This window comes from Muscardinus avellanarius (genome assembly GCF_963383645.1).
Source record: "Muscardinus avellanarius genome assembly, chromosome: 9".
Classification (NCBI taxonomy): domain Eukaryota; kingdom Metazoa; phylum Chordata; class Mammalia; order Rodentia; family Gliridae; genus Muscardinus; species Muscardinus avellanarius.
Genome location: NC_137795.1, coordinates 616,082 through 631,007, shown reverse-complemented (window position 1 = coordinate 631,007; position 14,926 = coordinate 616,082).

The following is a 14,926-nucleotide window of genomic DNA, read 5'->3' as shown; positions in this document are numbered from 1 at the left end:
ACTGTCCGGAGTCAAAGAGGCACCACCTGGCTAAGGAATAAGTAACTAGCCCATTGCCCTGGTAACGCTGATGAGAAAGATATCAATACAAAATCTATTTAAGGGTTGAGGTTCCCAAAAGGGGCTGGAGTTCCATTTTTGGGCTCCCCAGCATGCGGGTCAGCACGCTGCTTTTTCTCCTATTTCCTACTAATTTTGTAATAAAGGTTTGTTAAAGTTGCACTGAGCTGCCTGTTAGTTTTTCTATTCAACCAACCTTAGTTGAATAAGAAAAAGACCCCCACCATTTCAAACCGTAACCGTATATCCATAAAGTGCAATATTATTTGGCCTTAAAAAATAAGTGCTGGGGTTCATGTATGTTGCAAAAAAGCCAGCCACCCAAAGACAAATATGATGTGATCCCACAAATGAAATATAAAAACAGGCGAATTCACTGGGACAGAAGTAGATTGGCGGCTACCCGGGGATGGGGGTTAAGGGTTAGGAAGTTACTGCTTAACGGTTTGTTTTCTGTTTGGGATGGTGAGAACTTTTGGAAGTCGTGGCAATGACTACGTTGCGAGTGTAATAAGTGCCATTAAACTGCACACTTAAAAACTGGCTAAAATGAGCCAGGTATGGTGGTGCATACCCGCAATCCCAATACTTGGGAGGCTGAGACAGGAGTATTACAGGTTCAAGGCCAGACTCAACAACTCAATGAGACTCTTAGCAATGTAGTGAGACTTGATTTCAAAAATAAAAAATAAGCGGGACATAGTGGCACATGATTGTAATCCCAGCATTGAGGAGGCTGAGACAGGAGGATCACGGTTCGAGGACAGCCTCAGCTATTTAGCAAGGCCCTTTGCAACTCAGTGAGACCCTGTTTCAAAATAAAGAATAAAAAATAGGACGGAGGGTGTGGTGTAGCTCAGAGGTAGAATGCCTGGGGATTCCACCCCAGTACTGCAATAAAATAAAATAAGATAAAATAAAATAAAATGGGCTGGGGGATATAGCCTGAAGGTAGAATGCCTTGGGTTCGATTTCCAGTATGAAAAAAAATGGTTAAAATGGCAAGTTTTATGTGATATATATTTCTATAATAAAAAATAGTAAAAGCAAGACAAAGGACACTGGAAGCTTCTTCTCTGTTTACCAGCCTCCCTCTCTGAGACAAGGACCGGTGAGCGGCTTCCCTCGGAGTCCTGCAGAGGGGAGGCATGGGCTGAGCTGACCAGGCCCGGCGAAGGGCAGGGCCTGGGGGCAGCCTCGGCATTCAAGGCGCCTCTCCAGCCCTGGCGTGTGCTCCTGCAGCCCGTGAGCCAGCCTTGGTGTCTAGATTCCTCCCTTGGCTTCCCCATGAGGATCTGACAACCTGGGGCTGGTTTGGGCCTTACTGCGCTGGCCCCAGTCTCCCCAAGACAAAAGAGTAACAATAATTGTTCTAGAGCCTGGTTCTGCCCAACAGGAGGGAGACGCGGGTGCCTTCCAGGACCTCTGGGTCTGGCTTCCCTTCCGGTTTGGGTCAGGCCAACATGGCTACCTCTCCCCCTTCCTCCAGCCACATCCTCTGCCTGGTCCTCTGACAGCAGAGGCTCACTCTGCCTCCCTGTCACTGTCCTCAGCCCTCCTGGCCCTTACCTCAGCGCCACCAGGGTGATGCCTGCCTAACCCTGTGCACACTGCCCGCCCTGCGCTGCTTAAGTCTCTAAAAATTAGGGAGAGGAGAGATTAAAGTTTGATATTAAAATATATATTATCAAATCACTATTACTGGAAACCAGGGTTTTGTTGGATTTCTTTGCACTTGTTTATGGTTTACAATGGTTGACATTTTGAAATGGATGGGTGTGGGCCATGCCAGGCTTCCTGGTTTGCAGCCCTGTGCATCTTGTGTGCACTGCCCACCCCACACGGAGAGTGGTCCTCTGCCTCTCCCAGCAGCTGGCTCTCTGGGGGGGGGGGCTGGGAAGAGCTGTGGGGAGCAGGAAGTGGGAGGCTCCTCGAGCCGCACAGGGCAGGCAGGTGGCTTGCTGACTGTGGGAGGGGTGCAGGGGGACCCCAGGGCCTGCGGAAGTGCTCAGAGGGGTGAGACTGTCAGGGAGAAGCTGGGACCAATGCCAACATGGGGGGATGGGAGAAGATCAGGGTCTTGGTTCTCATTTGGAGCAGGGGTCAAGGACAACAGGGAGGTCAGCCCTCTGGTGACTTTGAAGGTGGAGGCACTGGCCTTTCTTCAGGGTGTCAGCCTGTCAGGGTGGAAGTCAGGCATGGGATTAGAGTCTGCAGGAGCCTCGCCCTGTCCTTGGTGGGCGGGGGGCCTCTTTGCTTGGGTTTGGCAGACCCTTGGGGACGGCCTCCTGAAGTTGTGCTGTGCACACTGGGCCCTCGCCGTGCTTCTTTCGGCTGTAAAAGTCTGTTGCCACTGTCTGGCAGGTGGTCTAGTTATGGGAATGGGGGCGTGGATGGGGGGCCTGTCTGCCCCTGCCCACGTGCCCCGCTCCCTTTTCCCCTGTACAGAAGGAGTGAGTGAGGTTGAAGGGAACAAGGGGCTGGGGTAAGCAGGCCGGCTCTAGCCTTGGGATAGCTGGGGACACAACTCCCCATGGCCACCAGGGGGCAGTGCTGCCCAGCGTCTGGCCTCCATGGCCAGCCCCCTGGCTTCAGCACCGGGGTTCCTGGGGCCCTAGCAAGGATTTTGGATTTTAAGAAGTAAAAAAATGTTTTGAGAGCCAAGAACTTGGCTCAGGTCTTGGCAGCGAGTAACCTTGCCTGAGGGAATAAGCCTGGTGTCCAAGTCCGATGGGCAGCAGCCTTTCCATCCCCTCCTTGCCTCATCTGCCAGCCTGGAACAGTCTCTTCCCCACCTGCTGCCCAAGGACCTCGTGTGCAAAAGCAGGTGTTGATGTGAACCAGCGTTCAAGGCCCTTGGCCTGGCCGCTGTGTCCCCGCGGTGAAGGCATGCCAGGCAGGAGGGGTTGATAGAGACTGTCGTTTGGAGTCAGTTCCTGCAGATGGAGTCATGCAGCAGACCTAAGGTAACCCAGCCAAGGAGCCTCTGGGAGTCTCTCTTGAGATGGGGGTGCTGGTCTGGAGGGGACACGCTATGGCCACCTACTTCTGGGTGCCTTCTCTACTAGCAAGTTCCATTGGCTAGAGAGAACGTAAGAGACGGGGGCTGATGTCTTGTTAACCTTTTCTGAAAGCACTCGACCCTGCCCAGTCCCATGCAGGCAGGGAGGCCAGCATGGGGCGAGACAGCCTCAGAGCCACAGGACGAGTTCCTGAGTGCAGGCAAGACCAGGTTTCAGACACATCTCCTGGGAGGTGGGGATGGGGATGCAACCAGGAGCTGCCAGAATAATCCTGCAGGGCCAAGCTCCCACCTACTGAGTCTTCCTTAGCTTTACTCAGAGGAATGTTTTGCAGGTGGAATGCATTTTTCTGAAATGTGTAGGTTATACAAAGGTCTCTACTGGGCCCACAGAGGTTCCACAAACCCACTGCTCGACCCTGAGCAAGTTCCTGAACTTTTTTAAAGTGTCTTGTTAGCCAGGCGTGGTGGCGCACGCTTGTAATCCCTGTGCTTGGGAGGCTGAGACAGGAGGATCGCACAGGTTCGAAGTCAGCCTCAGCTACTTAGTGAGGCTCTCAGCAACTTAGTGAGACCCTGTTTCCAAATAAAATATAAAATAGGTCTGGGAGTATATCCCGGAGGTAGAAAGCCCCTGGGTTCCACCCCCAGTACCACCAAAAAAAAAAAAAAAAAAAAAAAGAAAGAAAAAAAGTGTCTTGTTCCTCATTTGCTGAATGAAGACTATTATTTCTACCTCCCAGCTTCATTGTTAAGATAAAACACGAGTGTATTAGCTATCTGCTCAGCAGAGCCTCCATCGTGCAGCAGGCGCTTGATAAATTTCAGTGTGACAGGATGCCAGGTAAACAATGGAGTAATGGCGGTGGTTTGTTCTGTGGCTGTTCTGTTTGTGTCCTTGTGGGATGGGGCAGTGTGCTTATCATTTATTAGGAGGAATGAATGGTATTTCCCTCTCCAGAGGGAGCCAGATCCATTGCTTGTGAGGTCTTGACCTCATCCCACCCCTTAAGGCCAGAAAAGAAGTGTAGGCGCCTTTGTGGTTTCAAGGCCCTTTCGTGGCACAGAGAGGCCAAATAAACATGCTGTGTTTTGGAGACTGGAGACAGGACAGAGGCTGGAGCCTGTGAGCCTCCCAGGATGGGAAAGAGCAAGCTCAGAGCTCAACAAAGGCCCCGCGAGGCCTCAAAGGATAGGATGACGGCAGGCCCTATGCGGAGGGTGCGGAGGGTCCCAGAGCCCCTCCTGGCAGGATCCTGCCAGACAGGGGAGAGGAGGGGGCTGGTGAATGTTGCTGTCCCCTGAGCTATATCCCTGCCTGGACGGGGAAGCCACCCCTGACGTGGGAAGCCCAGGCCTCAATATCTGGAGGACCCTGACCCTGGGACCTTGTGGGTTCCAAAGGAGTCCTCGAGTGCCTGATTAGCCTGGTGCTGTGATCCTAGGCACTCAGGAAGCTGAGACAGAAGAATTGCAAGTTTGGGGACCAGCCTTGGCAACTGAGACCAGAAATAGAAAATAAAAAGGAGTTGGGGATGTAGTTCAGTGGTTATTTGCTCCTGGGTTCCATCCCCAGGACCGAAACAAAACAAAATCACAACTCAAACCTCACTGGTCTTAGTAGGTGGCAGCTGGAACCTGTTCAGAATAAATCAGGGAGGACAATCTTAACATGACTTGCACCTTGAGGGGACTAATTCCCAGCGTGAAATACATTTGCTTAGGTCCTGGGATGTCAGCCAGCCAGCACCAAAACACTGAAGTGTTTTTCCCTCTTGTTGTTTTGGTTTTCTTGACTTGAATCTGATAGAGCACAGAGAGCCACAGCTGGTACCACACAGAGCAGCCAGGGTGAAAGGGCAGGGATACGCCCAGACCCACGTGTGCACACAACAAAGCGTGTTCTGCACATGCCCTTCCCCAGACACGCTCTGGAGGCTGGTGGTGCTCACTGTGTCCTGTGGCTGAGAGCAGGCTGGGCAGCGCCTGCAGAGGTGGCAGCCAGGCAGGAATAAAGGGCTGTACCCTGGAGGGCCTACCAGGCACCACTGAAGTGCCAGCCAGGCCGTGAGGCTGCAGGAGGCCACCGGGTGCACAGTGAGCCTTGGGGACCTGCGTCTGCCTGTCTTCATTCTGAGACCCAGTGCCTGGGTGGGTCCATGAGGGCTCACCTGGCCATTTCTTAAGTTCCCCAAACCACAAATACTCTATGTCTGATGGATTTCCTCACCAACTTCCTCCAAGCTTGGCCATTATAAGTAAAATACTCTTCTTCAAGTGTTGATGCCTGAGACATTCCACTTGAAAATTCTCGTTTTCCCTGACCCAAACCCTATCAGGCTGTGTGAGTCTTGCAGAAGAAGGAGAACTGAGGCCAGGCCACACGCTGGCAGTCCCTGCCACTTCCTGGCTCATTAGCAGGACTGCTCTGGGATGGAGTTCTAATTCCATAAATGGGCTAACGGTCATACCTTTGCAATAGACAGGTCCTTGTCCATAGTACCTAAGTGTTTTGTGTGTATGTGTGGTACTAGGGATTGAGCCCAGGGGTGCTCTGGGATGGAGTTCTAATTCCATAAATGGGCTAACGGTCATACCTTTGCAATCGATAGGTCCTTGTCCATAGTACCTAAGTGTTTTGTGTGTATGTGTAGTACTAGGGATTGAGCCCAGGGGTGCTCTGGGATGGAGTTCTAATTCCATAAATGGGCTAACGGTCATACCTTTGCAATAGACAGGTCCTTGTCCATAGTACCTAAGTGTTTTGTGTGTATGTGTGGTACTAGGGATTGAGCCCAGGGGTGCTCTGGGATGGAGTTCTAATTCCATAAATGGGCTAACAGTCATACCTTTGCAATAGACAGGTCCTTGTCCATAGTACCTAAGTGTTGTATGTGTGGTACTAGGTACTAGGGACTGAGCCCAGGACTGCTCTGCCACTCAGATGCACACCCAGCCACTTTTATTTGTTTTATTTTGAAGCAGAGTCTTGCTGAGTATGAGGCAGATTGGCCTCAAACCTCCTGTATCAGCCTCCTCAGTACTGGAGTTACAGGTGTGTGCCACCACACCTAGTGTATTTGCTTGTATTTTTAGAAAAAGGAATAGCCTGTTTATTTCCTTTTATATTGAACATCAAATCTCTTTAAGCCTGGCTTGATGATCATAAGACCGTGTCTGCTCCTCGCCCTCCCCTTGGTCTTGCGGACCGTGTCTGCTCCTCGCCCTCCCCTTGGTCTTGGGGACCGTGTCTGCTCCTTGCCCTCCCCTTGGCCATGGGGACCATGTCTGCTCCTCGCCTTCCCCTTGGTCTTGGGGACCGTGTCTGCTCCTCGACCCCCCCTTGGCTATGGGGACCATATCTGTTCCCTGCCCTCCCCTTGGTCTTGGGGACCGTGTCTGCTCCTCGCCCTCCCCTTGGCCATGGGGACCATGTCTGCTCCTCGCCTTCCCCTTGGTCTTGGGGACCGTGTCTGCTCCTCGCCCTCCCTTTGGCCATGGGGACCGTGTCTGCTCCTCGCCTTCCCCTTGGTCTTGGGGACCGTGTCTGCTCCTCGCCCTCCCCTTGGCCATGGGGACCGTGTCTGCTCCTCGCCCTCCCCTTGATCTCGGGGACGTGTCTGCTCCTCGCCTCTCTTTTTGGTCTCCTCCAACATTGGAGCTGACAAACTGTAGTTGAACCCTTGAAACCATGAGCCAAATAAAACTTTCCTCTTGTAAGGTTCTTGTCAGGTATTTTGGCCTCGGTAACAAAAAAGCTAATACATGTGTCCATACAATCTAATATAACTTAGCCATAAAAATGAATTTAATACTGGTATATGCTATAATTTAAGTGAGTCTTAAAAACATAATGCTCAGTGAAAGAAGCAAGACGTAAAAAATCACATATTATATGATTCCTTTCATAAAAATATCCTGAATAGGTAAATCTGTAAAGACAGAATCACACTAGTGGTTTCCAGGAAACAAAGAGAGGGGGGCGACCGAGAAAAGCGGGGCTTAAGAGTCCCGCTAACAACCAATCTCCATTACCACAAAAAGAGCGCCTTTCATAGCCAGAAAACACCATCACCAGAAAAACAAAAAAACCACCAGGCTCCAGAGAGAAAGCGGACTGAGAACAGAGCTCAGGGCCACAGAGGAGACACACGCGCCCGAGGATGCGGCAGCAGCGCCATACTGCCGGCGGCAGCGGCGAACTCAACGGACAGCTACAGCAAGCCGAGGTGAGCCACTGCGGAACAGCCAGGCGGGATCTTTCGGCGCAGACAGCATTTAAAGCTCCCAGTGGCTGAGCTCAGCACACGTGGCAGGGATTCAGAGTGGAAATCAAAACCAGAGAAGAAAAAATACGCCAGCCTCATGGCCGAGGGCGTGGCAGAGGTGCCATATTGCCACCGGCGGCGGCAGCAGCAGTGAATTCACCGAGTCCAGTACAGCTACATCTGCGTACTCAAGAACAGTGAGTCAAATTGCGGGCCACAGAGGAGAAATCCCAGTATTGTGCCTCCTGGGACTTGACCCAGTGAGGGAGTGGTGGTGGCAGAGATATCACACCATAGGAGAACGTGCAACCTGGCACCCCCCATAGTTTAAAGCAGCCTCTATCGACTCCCTGGGTTGGAGACTCTGTGATACAACCCAGTAAAGGAGTAGTGGGGTCTGAGATAATACAGACTCGAGATCCAGAGCACCTTAAGTGAAGCCATAGTGACCCAAGGGAAGAACCCAGAGAAGGCACAAACCTCCGAAATCATGGGAAAGAGGAATAACACTGAAGTAATGAATGCCCACAACCCCACAACATCAGAACCTGATAAAACAGAAAATCAGAGATTTCTAGAAGATCAAATCAGGAAAATAACTGTAGAAATAATAGAGGTGCTTCGAAAAGAACTCAGAGAGAGCCAAAAAGAGATAAAGGATGCAATTAATGAAGTAAAGGCCTCAATTCAAAGCACAAACAACCGATTAGACCACATGGAGAACAGAATCTCGCTCTTAGAAGATGAGCAATCCAAAAATGAACTCATAGTTTCTAATCTAGAAAAAGATATCCAACAGCAGGAATCTGACATTGAAGAAATATGGGCCCATCTTAAGAGAGCTAACCTAAGAATAATTGGAATAGAGGAGGGAAAAGAAAGTGATACGAAAGGGATCAACAATCTCTTCAAGGAAGTAATAGCAGAAAATTTTCCAAATATAGAGCAAGAGGTCGATACACAGATCCAGGAAACTTATAGAACTCCCTTTAGACAGGATCGGAGAAGAGGATCCCCACGCCACATAATTGTCAAAATGACCAATGTGGAAGCCAAGCAGAGAATCTTAAAGGCAACAAAAACAAAGGGCCAAGTGACATTCAGAGGCAAACCAATTAGAATCACTCCAGACTTCCCAAACCAAGTCACGAGAGCCAGAAGGGCTTGGAGTAACATATTCCAAACTCTGAAAGAAAACAACTTCCAGCCAAAAATTTCCTATCCAGCAAAACTTTCTATCAAATTAGATGGAGAAATAAGAAGCTTCCATGACAAACAGAAACTGAAGGAATTTATGTCTTCAAAACCAGCGCTAGAGAAAATACTCAAAGAGATTAACTACAAAGAAGAAATAGGTAACACTCACCAGAACCAGAGAAACAAGAGTTTCCATCCAACAGACAACTAAGATTGGTTATCTGTGGAGATTCATTATTTATGTTAGTCTTTTACCTATCTCTAAGTTGTATTGTTTGCCTTTATTGTTGTTAATTTTTAGGATTTCTAGTTGGAATATTAATATACCTTCAGATATAGCATTTGGAAATATTTTATCCAATTCTATCAGTAACTTTTAACTCTGTTTACATTGTCTTTGGATATACAATATTTTCTTTTATTTTTTAGGGAGTTTGTATATTCTTCTGTTGCCTGTGCCATTGAAATCATATCCAAGAAATCACTGCCAATTTCAATGTTGTGAGGTTTTATGACCCAGATTTTCTCCTAAAAGTTTACAGTCTTAAGATTTATATTTAGGTCTTTTATCTAGTTTGAGTTAATACTTGTATGTGGGATTAGGTAAGGGTCCAATTTTATTCTTTTCCATGTAATTATTATTTTTCAACAATATTTAGTTAAAAGATTATTATTTCCACCACCAAATCTTCGTGGAAACCTTGTCAAAAATAACTTGACAATATAGGGAAGAAGTTAGCTCTAGGCTTGTATTTAACTCCAATGGTCTATATATCTGCCTTTAGAACAGTACTACACTGTTTCAATTATTGTAGCTTTATATGGTTTGAAATCAGAAAATATATATCTGCTAGCTTTGTTCTTTTTCAAGATCGTTTTGGGTATCTAGAATTCATATTCCATATTAGGATAGATTTTTTTTCTGAAAAATAAATATATAAATATATGACAGTTTCACCTAAAAAAACAGAAAAAAATATGCTCTGGTAAGAAAGAAAGCAAAAAGAAATATTGAAATGTTATCTTTAAATCATCAAACGCTTGGTATCAGACAAATGAAACTGTTATGTGAGATTATCATTTTTAATTTTGGATAAATTGCTATAATACTAGATGTCAACCACTAAGCCAAGCATGGGAAGGAGGGATGGGGAGAGAATGGGGTGGGGATCGGGTGGGGGCTGACTGGGCGATGTGTGCATGTATGTCTACAAAAGTTTGTATCCCACTATGATGTATGAATACAGTGCACCAATAAAATAAAATTAAAAAAAAAAGAGAGAGGGGATTCGTGCTTTAACTCTACTGACATCTTCTAGGGCAGTTAAAGCAGTTTGAAACTAAGGAGAGGTAATGATTGTACAACACCCCGAATGTACCAAATGCCACTGAATTGTACTGAATCTATACCTTGCTTTCCAGTTTCTTTAGTACTATCAGAGAGTAGGTCTCCATTGTCTTTGTTGTTGTTGTTGTTTGTTAGTGAGATTTGAGCCCAGGGACATTTTTCTTCCAAGCTAAAATTCCATCCCATTTGTCTTTGTATATTTTCAATAGGGTGTCACTAAGTTGCTGAGGCTGCCCTTGAACTTGCAGTGTTCCTGTCTCAGCCTCCCAAGCACTGGGATTACAGACATGTGTTACCATGCCTGCTGTATGTTTAGTTATTTTTTTTTTTTAAGAAAAAGCTCCTCAGAGTGGTTTTTATGTTTCCACCAGCACTCTGCACCTGGGAGGCACTGGTGTGGTCACTGCGTTACTTAGCCATCAGGCAGATGCTCAGAGCTGTCTCACTGAGGTTTTCGTTTCCATTTCCTGGTACGGGTGATGTTGTCCATCTTTTCGTGTACTCATTTAACAGCTGCATGTCTTACTTTGTGAAATGTCTCTTTACATTTTTGTCCATGATCTACCTGGGTTTTCTTCTTTTTTACTCTACAACTTAAAGAGTTTTTAAAATATGTTCTAAGCCAGGTGTGGTGGCACACATGTATAATTCCAGTACTTAGGAAGCTGAGACAGGATGATTGCAGGTTTGAGGCCATCCTCATCAGCTTAGAGAAGTTCTCAGCAACTTAGGGAGACTCTGTCTCAAAATAATCATTAAAACAGGGCTGGGGGTGTAGCTCAATACCCAGTACCACACACAGAAACTATATCATCAAAGATATGTTTGAAAATGCTTCCTGTCACTCTGAAGCTTGTTTATCCTCGTCAGAGGGTCTTCATGAGCCAGTCTTTTAACTTTTTATTGTTCACTCAAGAGTTTCTATTGTGGCTGCTTTAAAGACTTTGATAACTCTAACATCTCAGTCAATTGAACATGGTTCTTACCGTCTTTTTTTCACTGAGTTTGAAGTCTTCTTAGTTCTTGATACGCCAAGTCATTTTGTTAAAATTATAAGTGGGACACTTTTGATTTACGCAGTGAGATTCTGGTCTCATGTAAACCTTCTGTTGCAGCTGGCTTTCTGTGATGCTGTCCCAGCAGGGAAAGCAAATAAAGTGCCACCCAGGGTGGGGTAGGCGTCCCGGCTGCCCATGGGCTTCCGAGAACACCCAAGGGGAAGGTCCTTTATTGGGGTGGGCTTCTGCCTTCCCAGTGGCTTCCACTACTAAACATCTGAGCTTATCCACAGGCAACTGTAGAGGATCATCACGTGTCCACCTTTGTGTGTCTCACTGGGAGCTGCAACTCCCCAGCTGCATGAGAGAGGACCATACACTATATCGTGAGCCAGGAAGAAATATCAAAGTCCAAAATGTGGAGTATGGTTCCTACTGAATGTTTATTTCTTTTCCACCAGAATAAGATTAAAAAAAAATCACCAGTTATCCTCCCTACGTGCCCATTCATGCACTTGTGTCTCTGCGCTGCTTACAGCCAAGAAGCATTCCAGTTCAGCTGCTTGTGGAGGAGGCCACCACGTGTCCCCGTGTAACCAGCCAAGCTTCATGTGTATCTGCTGTCCTGGCATAATTATTAATAGGACTTTTTTTTCATTGTTTAGTGTCCTGTCTCCTGATAAGACAAACAACTGGCCCTCCATGCAGCAGAATCTTATGCCTTGCCATCGAGCTCAGCAGCCTGAATATTTGCACAACTCTCTTCCTTGAGATCTGGGAATTCTCAGATTTACTGTATTTTCAGGATAGGTTGGGGTTTTCATGACCTCATTATGAATGCTAACCAATTCTCTTTAAAATCCAAGGAAGTGTTTTTTTTTTGTTGTTGTTGTTTTTTGTTTTTGTTTTTTTGTAATCCAAGCAGGGTTTATTGTGCTGCAGCTCTTTACTGGCAAGCCAGTGGTCGAAACTTCGTCCCAAGCCTAACGGCCATCAGGTGAGTGTAATTGGAGTTCGACCAGGAAGTGGTTTTAAAACTCTGTCTAATCTTGTGAATTGCAGACTCTGTTTCCAAGGAATATTGGTGAAGGAGTCCTAAAGGAAGACTGATCCCTGTTTTCTATGTCACAGGAAATGGCAGGTGAATAGACAGAATGGATTTAGCTTCAACCTCTTTTCCAAACTTTTGAATACCTTGGTCTGCTGATCCTGCTTTCCAGCTGGCAGATAAACAAATACACACATGCCGAGTGAATACAAAAACTCAAGAAAGTAAGTTGAATAACTTGAGTATTTTTATTTATTTTTTATTTATTTTTTTGGAAGATTTAATATTGTTTTTATTTTTTTTTACTGGTGCACTGTATTCATACATCATAGTGGGATACAAACTTTTGTAGACATACATGCACACATCGCCCAGTCAGCCCCCACCCGATCCCCACCCCATTCTCTCCCCATCCCTCCCTCCCATGCTTGACTTAGTGGTTGACATCTAGTATTATAGCAATTTATCCAAAATTAAAAATGATAATCTCACATAACAGTTTCATTTGTCTGATACCAAGCTTTTGATGACTTAAAGATAACATTTCAATATTTCTTTTTACTTTCTTTCTTACCAGAGAATATTTTTTTTTCTATTTTTTTAGGTGAAACTCTCATATATTTATATATTTATTTTTCAGAAAAAAATTCTATCCTAATATGGAATATGGACTCTAGATACCCAAAACGATCTTGAAAAAGAACAAAGCTAGAAGATATATATTTTCTGATTTCAAACCATATAAAGCTACAATAACTGAAACAGTGTAGTACTATTCTGAAGGCAGATATATAAACCATTGGAGTTAAATAAAAGCCTAGAGCTAAATTCTTCCCTATATTGTCAAGTTATTTTTGACAAGGTTTCCACGAACATTTGGTGGTAGAAATAATAATATTTTAACTAAATATTGTTGAAACATAATAATTACATGGAAAAGAATAAAGTTGGACCCTTACCTAATCCCATACACAAATATTAACTCAAACTAGATAAAAGACCTAAATATAAATCTTAGGACTATAAACTTTTAGGAGAAAATCTGGGTCATAACACCTCACAACACTGAAATTGGCAGTGATTTCTTGGATATGATTTCAATGGCACAGGCAACAAAAGAGTATACAAACTCCCTAAAAAATAAAAAAATATTGTATATACAAAGACAGTGTAAACAGAGTTAACAGTTACTAATAGAATGGGATAAAATATTTCCAAATGCTATATCTGAAGGTATATTAATATTCCAACTAGAAATCCTAAAAATTAACAACAATAAAGGCAAACAATACCATTTAGAGATAGGTAAAAGACTAACATAAGTAATGAATCTCCACAGATAACCAATCTTAGTTGACTGTTGGATGGAAACTCTTGTTTCTCTGGTTCTGGAGTGTGTTACCTATTTCTTCTTTGTAGTTAATCTCTTTGAGTATTTTCTCTAGTGCTGGTTTTGAAGACATAAATTCCTTCAGTTTCTGTTTGTCATGGAAGCTTCTTATTTCTCCATCTAATTTGATAGAAAGTTTTGCTGGGTAGGAAATTTTTGGCTGGAAGTTGTTTTCTTTCAGAGTTTGGAATATGTTACTCCAAGCCCTTCTGGCTCTCATGACTTGGTTTGGGAAGTCTGGAGTGATTCTAATTGGCTTGCCTCTGAATGTCACTTGGCCCTTTGTTTTTGTTGCCTTTAAGATTCTCTGCTTGGCTTCCACATTGGTCATTTTGACAATTATGTGGCGTGGGGATCCTCTTCTCCGATCCTGTCTAAAGGGAGTTCTATAAGTTTCCTGGACCTGTGCATCAACCTCTTGCTCTATGTTTGGAAAATTTTCTGCTATTACTTCCTTGAAGAGATTGTTGATCCCTTTGGTTTCACTTTCTTTTCCCTCCTCTATTCCAATAACTCTTAGGTTAGCTCTCTTAAAATGGGCCCATATTTCTTCAATGTCAGATTCCTGCTGTTGGATATTTTTTCCTAGATTAGAAACTATGCGTTCATTTTTGGAATGATCATCTTCTAAGAGCGAGATTCTGTTCTCCATGTGGTCTAATCGGTTGTTTGTGCTTTGAATTGAGGCCTTTACTTCATTAATTGCATCCTTTATCTCTTTTTGGCTCTCTCTGATTTCTTTTCGAAGCACCACTATTATTTCTACAGTTATTTTCCTGATTTGATCTTCTAGAAATCTCTGATTTTCTGTTTTATCGGGTTCTGAATTTGAGGGGTTGTGGGCATTCATTGCTCCAGTGTTATTCCTCTTTCCCATGATTTAGGAAGTTTGTGCCTTCTTTGGGTTCTTCCCTTGGGTCACTATGACTTCACTTAAGGTGTTCTGGATCTCGAGTCTGTAGTATCTCAGACCCCACTACTCCTTTACTGGGTTGTATCACAGAGTCTCTGACCCAGAGAGTCGATAGAGGCTGCTTTAGACTGTGGGGGGTGCCAGGTTGCACGTTCTCCTATGGTGTGATATCTCTGCCACCGCCTCTCCCCCACTGGGTCTAGTCCCAGGGAGTACAGTACTGGGATTTCTCCTCTGTGGCCCGCAATTTGACTCACTGTTGTTGAGTACGCAGATGTAGCTGTACTGGATTCGGTGAATTCTCTGCTGCTGCCGCCGGTGGCAATATGGCGCCGCTGCTATGCCCTCGGCCGTGAGGCTGGCGTATTTCTTCTTGGTTTTGATTTCCATTCTGAATCCCTGCGGCGTGTGCTGAGCTCAGCCACTGGGAGCTTTAGATTTTACCTGCGGTGAGAAATCCCGCCTGGCTGTTCCGCAGTGGCTCACCTCGGCTTGCTGTAGCCATCCGGTGAATTTGCCACTGCCGCCAGCATTATGGCGCTATTGCCGCGTCCTCGGGCATGAAGCCGGTTATCTCCTCTGTGACTCTGAGCTCTGTTCTCAGTCCGCTTTTTCTCTGCAGCCTGGTGATTTTTTTGTTTCTCTGGTGATGGTGTTTTCTGGCTATGAAAGGCGCTGATTT